We start from the raw sequence: 8965 nt of genomic DNA, 5'->3' as shown, positions 1-8965 counted from the left end.
TGTGGTCCAGGAGTCTGCCACCTAGCCTGTCAGCCCAGGAAGCAGAACTGATAGCGCTGACGAAGGCTTGCCAGATTGCAGAAGGCAAAACTGCGAACATTTACACCGATTAAAGGTATTCGCATGGCATAGCACACGACTTTGGACCCATCTGGGCTGCAAGAGACTTCATCACAGCAAGCGGAACAACCGTAAAGCATCATGGAGCTATTAAAGACCTACTGAGTGCACTCCAACTCCCAAAAATGGTGGCAGTACTGAAGGTCAAAGCACATGGAAAACTGAACACAGTAGAGGCACGGGGCAACAACATGGCGGATATGGCAGCCAAAGAAGCCGCCAAAGGAAGACAGTATGGAGAAATGGGAGAGGTCGTAGAGCCGGATGGCTACTGCGTGGCAACTGAGGACAAGACACCAGATGAGATGACGTCTTGGGATCTATTCAAGAAGTTGCAAGAACAAGCCCCAAAGGAGGAGAAGGAGAATTGGATGCGGAAGGGTGCAACACATCAAGAAGGAAGGGTATACTCAATGGACTTCAAACCCTGTTTACCCTGTTATGAAAGGCAATTCAGAAACACAATGTACATAGCGATCAGAGCACACACAGTGATCTGACAACAACCCAAAATAACAGAACGAGCTCTGAGACGTGGGAACTCTGTAGACCGCAATTCCTAATCCTCTCCAAACACAACTAGAGGCAGCTGTGGATTGCGCCTAACGCTCCCTATGCAACTCGGCACAGCCTGAGAAACTAACTAGCCTGAAGATAGAAAAATAAGCCTACCTTGCCTCAGAGAAATACCCCAAAGGAAAAGGCAGCCCCCCACATATAATGACTGTGAGTAAGATGAAAAGACAAACGTAGGGATGAAATAGATTCAGCAAAGTGAGGCCCGATATTCTAGACAGAACGAGGATAGGAAAGATAACTTTGCGGTCTACACAAAACCCTAAAGAAAACCACACAAAGGGGGCAAAAAGACCCTCCGTACCGAACTAACGGCACGGAGGTACACCCCTTGCGTCCCAGAGCTTCCAGCAAAACAAATAGACAAGCTGGACAGAAAAAATAGCAAAGAAGCACTTAGCTATGCAGAGCAGCAGGCCACAGGAATGATCCAGAGAAACACAAGTCCAACACTGGAACATTGACAGGAAGCATGAATCAAAGCATTAGGTGGAGTTAAGTAGAGAAGCAGCTAACGACCTCACCAGATCACCTGAGGGAGGAAACTCAGAAGCTGCAGTACCACTTTCCTCCACAAACGGAAGCTCCCAGAGAGAATCAGCCGAAGTACCACTTGTGACCACAGGAGTGAACTCTGCCACAGAATTCACAACAGTACCCCCCCTTGAGGAGGGGTCACCGAACCCTCACCAGAGCCCCCAGGCCGACCAGGATGAGCCACATGAAAGGCACGAACAAGATCGGGAGCATGGACATCAGAGGCAAAAACCCAGGAATTATCTTCCTGAGCATAACCCTTCCATTTAACCAGATACTGGAGTTTCCGTCTTGAAACACGAGAATCCAAAATCTTCTCCACAATATACTCCAATTCCCCCTCCACCAAAACAGGGGCAGGAGGGTCAACAGATGGAACCATAGGTGCCACGTATCTCCGCAACAATGACCTATGAAATACGTTATGTATGGAAAAAGAATCTGGGAGGGTCAGACGAAAAGACACAGGATTAAGAACCTCAGAAATCCTATACGGACCAATAAAACGAGGTTTAAACTTAGGAGAGGAAACCTTCATAGGAATATGACGAGAAGATAACCAAACCAGATCCCCAACACGAAGTCGGGGACCCACACGGCGTCTGCGATTAGCGAAAAGTTGAGCCTTCTCCTGGGACAAGGTCAAATTGTCCACTACCTGAGTCCAAATCTGCTGCAACCTGTCCACCACAGTATCCACACCAGGACAGTCCGAAGACTCAACCTGTCCTGAAGAGAAACGAGGATGGAACCCAGAATTGCAGAAAAACGGTGAAACCAGGGTAGCCGAGCTGGCCCGATTATTAAGGGCGAACTCAGCCAAAGGCAAAAAGGACACCCAGTCATCCTGATCAGCAGAAACAAAGCATCTCAGATATGTTTCCAAGGTCTGATTGGTTCGTTCGGTCTGGCCATTAGTCTGAGGATGGAAAGCCGAGGAAAAAGACAAGTCAATGCCCATCCTACCACAAAAGGCTCGCCAAAACCTCGAAACAAACTGGGAACCTCTGTCAGAAACGATATTCTCTGGAATGCCATGTAAATGAACCACATGCTGGAAGAACAAAGGCACCAAATCAGAGGAGGAAGGCAATTTAGACAAGGGTACCAGATGGACCATCTTAGAAAAGCGATCACAGACCACCCAAATGACTGACATCTTTTGAGAAACGGGAAGGTCAGAAATAAAATCCATAGAGATATGTGTCCAAGGCCTCTTCGGGACCGGCAAGGGCAAAAGCAACCCACTGGCACGAGAACAGCAGGGCTTAGCCCGAGCACAAATCCCACAGGACTGCACAAAAGTACGCACATCCTGCGACAGAGACGGCCACCAAAAGGATCTAGCCACTAACTCTCTGGTACCAAAGATTCCAGGATGACCAGCCAACACCGAACAATGAAGTTCAGAGATAACTCTATTCGTCCACCTATCAGGGACAAACAGTTTCTCCGCTGGGCAACGATCAGGTTTATTAGCCTGAAATTTTTGCAGCACCCGCCGCAAATCAGGGGAGATGGCAGACACAATTACTCCTTCCTTGAGGATACCCGCCGGCTCAGATAAACCCGGAGAGTCGGGCACAAAACTCCTAGACAGAGCATCCGCCTTCACATTTTTAGAGCCCGGAAGGTACGAAATCACAAAGTCAAAACGGGCAAAAAACAACGACCAACGAGCCTGTCTAGGATTCAAGCGCTTAGCAGACTCGAGATAAGTCAAGTTCTTATGATCAGTCAATACCACCACGCGATGCTTAGCTCCTTCAAGCCAATGACGCCACTCCTCGAATGCCCACTTCATGGCCAGCAACTCTCGGTTGCCCACATCATAATTTCGCTCAGCAGGCGAAAACTTCCTGGAAAAGAAAGCGCATGGTTTCATCACTGAGCAATCAGAACCTCTCTGCGACAAAACAGCCCCTTCTCCAATCTCAGAAGCATCAACCTCGACCTGGAACGGAAGAGAAACATCTGGTTGACACAACACAGGGGCAGAGGAAAAACGACGCTTCAACTCTTGAAAAGCTTCCACAGCAGCAGAAGACCAATTGACCAAATCAGCACCCTTCTTGGTCAAATCGGTCAATGGTTTAGCAATACTAGAGAAATTGCAGATGAAGCGACGATAAAAATTAGCAAAGCCCAGGAACTTTTGCAGACTTTTCAGAGATGTCGGCTGAGTCCAATCATGGATGGCCTGGACCTTAACAGGATCCATCTCGATAGTAGAAGGGGAAAAGATGAACCCCAAAAATGAAACCTTCTGCACACCAAAGAGACACTTTGATCCCTTCACAAACAAAGAATTAGCACGCAGGACCTGAAAAACCGCTCTGACCTGCTTCACATGAGACTCCCAATCATCCGAGAAGATCAAAATGTCATCCAAGTACACAATCAGGAATTTATCCAGGTACTCTCGGAAGATGTCATGCATAAAGGACTGAAACACTGATGGAGCATTAGCAAGTCCGAACGGCATCACTAGATACTCAAAATGACCCTCGGGCGTATTAAATGCAGTTTTCCATTCATCGCCTTGCTTAATTCGCACCAGATTATACGCACCACGAAGATCTATCTTTGTGAACCAACTAGCCCCCTTAATCCGAGCAAACAGGTCAGATAACAATGGCAAGGGGTACTGAAATTTAACCGTGATCTTATTAAGAAGGCGGTAATCTATACAAGGTCTCAGCGAACCATCCTTCTTGGCTACAAAAAAGAACCCTGCTCCTAATGGCGACGATGACGGGCGAATATGCCCCTTCTCCAGGGATTCCTTCACATAACTGCGCATAGCGGTGTGCTCAGGTACGGATAAATTAAACAATCGACCTTTTGGGAATTTACTACCAGGAATCAAATTGATAGCACAATCACAATCCCTATGCGGAGGTAGGGTATCGGACTTGGGCTCATCAAATACATCCCGGTAATCAGACAAGAACTCTGGGACCTCAGAAGGGGTGGATGACAAAATTGACAGAAATGGAACATCACCATGTACCCCCTGACAACCCCAGCTGGACACCGACATGGATTTCCAATCTAATACTGGATTATGGACTTGTAGCCATGGCAACCCCAACACGACCACATCATGCAGATTATGCAACACCAGAAAGCGAATATCCTCCTGATGTGCAGGAGCCATGCACATGGTCAGCTGGGTCCAGTACTGAGGCTTATTCTTGGCCAAAGGTGTAGCATCAATTCCTCTTAATGGAATAGGACACTGCAAGGGCTCCAAGAAAAACCCACAACGCTTAGCATAATCCAAGTCCATCAAATTCAGGGCAGCGCCCGAATCCACAAACGCCATGACAGAATATGATGACAAAGAGCATATCAAGGTAACAGACAGAAGAAATTTTGACTGTACTGTACCAATGGTGGCAAACCTAGCGAACCGCTTAGAGCGCTTAGGACAATCAGAAATGGCATGAGTGGAATCACCACAGTAGAAACACAGACCATTCAGACGTCTGTGTTCATGCCGTTCAACTCTGGACAAAGTCCTATCGCACTGCATAGGCTTAGGTTTAATCTCAGATAATGCCGCCAAATGGTGCACAGCTTTACGCTCACGCAAGCGTCGACTGATCTGAATGGCCAAAGACATAGATTCATTCAGACCATCAGGCATAGGAAATCCCACCATGACATCTTTAAGGGCTTCAGAGAGACCCTTTCTGAAAATCGCTGCGAGCGCAGCTTCATTCCATTGAATGAGTACAGACCACTTTCTAAATTTCTGACAGTATACCTCTATCTCATCCTGACCCTGACACAAAGCCAGCAAATTTTTCTCTGCCTGATCCACTGAATTAGGCTCATCGTACAGCAATCCGAGCGCCAGGAAAAACGCATCAATATTACCCAACGCAGGATCTCCCGGCGCAAGGGAAAATGCCCAGTCTTGAGGGTCCCCACGCAAAAAAGAAATAATAATTCTCACTTGTTGAGCTGGGTCACCAGAGGAGTGAGGTTTCAAGGCCAAAAACAGCTTGCAATTATTTTTGAAATTCATAAACTTGACTCTATCACCAAAAAACAAATCAGGAATAGGAATTTTAGGTTCTAACATAGGCTTCTGAACCACCAAGTCTTGAATCTTTTGTACATTTATAACGAGATTATCCATTGAAGAGTACAGACCCTGAATATCCATGTCCACACCTGTGTCCTGAACCACCCAAATGTCTAGGGGAAAAAAAAGACAAAACACAGTGCAAAGGAAAAAACTCAGAACTTCTTTTTTCCCTCTATTGAGAAACATTAGTACTTTGGGCTTCCTGTACTGTTATGAAAGGCAATTCAGGAACACAATGTACATAGCGATCAGAGCACACACAGTGATCTGACAACAACCCAAAATAACAGAACGAGCTCTGAGACGTGGGAACTCTGTAGACCGCAATTCCTAATCCTCTCCAAACACAACTAGAGGCAGCTGTGGATTGCGCCTAACGCTCCCTATGCAACTCGGCACAGCCTGAGAAACTAACTAGCCTGAAGATAGAAAAATAAGCCTACCTTGCCTCAGAGAAATACCCCAAAGGAAAAGGCAGCCCCCCACATATAATGACTGTGAGTAAGATGAAAAGACAAACGTAGGGATGAAATAGATTCAGCAAAGTGAGGCCCGATATTCTAGACAGAACGAGGATAGGAAAGATAACTTTGCGGTCTACACAAAACCCTAAAGAAAACCACGCAAAGGGGGCAAAAAGACCCTCCGTACCGAACTAACGGCACGGAGGTACACCCCTTGCGTCCCAGAGCTTCCAGCAAAACAAATAGACAAGCTGGACAGAAAAAATAGCAAAGAAGCACTTAGCTATGCAGAGCAGCAGGCCACAGGAATGATCCAGAGAAACACAAGTCCAACACTGGAACATTGACAGGAAGCATGAATCAAAGCATTAGGTGGAGTTAAGTAGAGAAGCAGCTAACGACCTCACCAGATCACCTGAGGGAGGAAACTCAGAAGCTGCAGTACCACTTTCCTCCACAAACGGAAGCTCCCAGAGAGAATCAGCCAAGGTACCACTTGTGACCACAGGAGTGAACTCTGCCACAGAATTCACAACATTACCCCGAAGCATGTACCCTATGGTGGTCCAGTGGGCACGTGGGCCCACGCACAGATCAAAGACACAGATGAATGATCTGATTGGTGCTTACTGGTTCGCTCCAGGGATCTCCACCCTAACAGCCAAGTTCACTAGCAGCTGTCTGACCTGCGGCAAATGCAACCCTGGAAGAATGGAGAAAGTTCCCACACATCATCTTGCCAGACCGCTGTACCCCTTCCAGAGGATCCAAATAGACCACATCCAGATGCCGCCAACTGGAGGATTCGAATATGCCCTTGTGGTCGTGGACGTGTTTTCAGGATGGCCAGAAGCTTTCCCAGTGAGGAATCAGTCAGCAAAGACTACTGCAAAGAAGCTACTCTCAGAAATCGTGAGCAGATACGGGGTCCCAGAAGTGATAGAGAGTGATCAGGGGCCCGCATTCACAGCAAACCTCACAAGGGAGATCTGGTCAGCATTAGGGTCAGACTTAGGCCTACACACTCCCTACCACCCCCAGAGTAGCGGGAAAGTAGAAAGACTGAATGGGGCACTCAAAAACAGGATGTTGAAAGTTGCCCAAGAAACACACAAACCATGGCATGAGACACTCCCCATCGCACTGTTTAGTGTCAGGCACACTCCCCGGGGCCCAGAAAAGCTGTCACCTCATGAGATTCTGTTTGGGTCCAGCCCTCGGTTAGCGGTATTCTTCCCTCAGCAGTTGACAATGCAATATGATACTTTGTCTGCTTATGTAATTGAACTCACCAAGAAACTTGCTAACATCCATTCTCGAGTTTTCTCTTCATTACCAGATCCAGGATCGGTACCCGGTTCACACTCCCTGAAACCAGGAGACTGGGTGTTGGTGAAGAAGTTTGTGAGGAGAATGCTCGACCCCAGATTTGACGGTCCCTTCCAAGTGCTGCTGACGACACCAACCTCTGTGAAACTAGAGGGAAGGCCCACTTGGATCCACACATCGCACTGCAAGAAGGCTCCCGTACCAGAAGATACGCCTAAGCCAGAATGATCCTTATGATGGAAAAGACAGTAAAGGAAACAACAAACCTGATGCCGCATCTCCTCCTGGACGAACCTATCCGAATTCAGATTCACCCACCTGATGGCTCCTCCAATCCTGATGACGACGAATATGTGGAACTGATCGAACAGAGTCGCCAATATGAGACCATGCATGTTTCTACCCCCGTTTAGGGACAGATCTCCTGATCGCTCATTGCGAAAGTCTGTACGGTGTAGGGCGTAGGCACTAGGTTTGCGTCAGTTCGCCGGCAGCACAAAAGAGTTGCAGCGCCTTGGGACAGGAGGCTAGGCTTAGGGCAAGTGATATCTAAGGGGGGCTTGTGATAGAAATATGTATATCATGTAGATCTTACTTGCATGTATACTCCTTTAAATCATATATATATTCCTTTAAATCACATATACTTACACAAAAGCAAATATATATCTATCTACTCAGCTACTTTATAATCAATTGCTCAATTTTACCACATGAGCTAGGCCAGATTGTGCTCGGTACTTTCCGCTGTTACGTCCGCTGCACATACTTACCCGGCTACTTCCATCCCTCGGCGCACTCGCGATCCTGTCCCTCACCGCTCTGCCTCCTCCTTCGCCGGCTCACGGCGTCCGGTCTCTCTGCGCATGCGCGGTCGCGTCTCCTCCGTCGCAGAGCCTTCTGGGAGGTCGCGACCCGATGGCTCCGCCCCAACATGGCGGCGCCCATCGGGTATTTCTTCCCGGCGTCTTTCCAGGCAAGACGCCTTTGCTTTGTAGGTGCACTGTCTGCCGTCAGTGTCCCTTTGATCTAGGCTCCCCTGTATCAGTATCTTTTCCCTGCTTAGTTTTCGCTTTGTCTCAGTGTTCCTGCTGTGTCCTGCCAAGTTCCGTGTTCCTGCTGTGTCCTGCCAAGTTCCGTGTCCCTGCTGTGTCCTGCCAAGTTCCGTGCTCCTGTTGTGTCCTGCCAAGTTCCGTGTACCTGCCGTCTCCTGCCAAGTCCTGTGTTCCTGCCGTGTCCTGCATCGTCTCGTGTTCCTGTCATTATCAGTTAAGTCCTGTTTTCCTATTATTCCCCGCCATTCCAATAGCTCTGTGGTCTTCTTCTTTATCTTGGGTCGTCCCTTTGGCTCTAGCTGTTGTGTCTCCATTCCCCCGAGGTCCTGCTCCTAACACTCCCTGTATAGGGGGTGATTCCATCTGGTCCGCTCGACCCCGGGGGCTCTAGAGTCACGACCCAGAGGGTCCACTCTCGGATTTCTGTCCGAATCCCTACATCCGCTATGTCTCAAACACCTTAAAAACGGGAAGTTGGACCAGATGTTCGGGACTGATACCGCTGAGTCTTCTGAAATGGCAGATCAACAGTGCCAAATGTATTAAGTCCTGGTCAGATGTCTCAACTTTGCCCTACATACCGAGAGCTACATTTTAGTTGCATAATCAGCAGTCATATGCGCATTAATCACAATATTCCATATATATCAGATAACCAATAACTGAATTGTATGTTAATTAACTAACCGCCCCAACCACACCTTTCTATATGCTATTATAAAAACTATGTATCAGGAAATAAATGTCCAGTCTTTTGATTGAATGTCAAGCTGTCACCACGTGTC

The sequence above is a fragment of the Ranitomeya imitator genome, chromosome 2, assembly GCF_032444005.1.
Source record: "Ranitomeya imitator isolate aRanImi1 chromosome 2, aRanImi1.pri, whole genome shotgun sequence".
Classification (NCBI taxonomy): Eukaryota; Metazoa; Chordata; class Amphibia; order Anura; family Dendrobatidae; genus Ranitomeya; species Ranitomeya imitator.
This window is presented reverse-complemented; position numbering follows the sequence as displayed.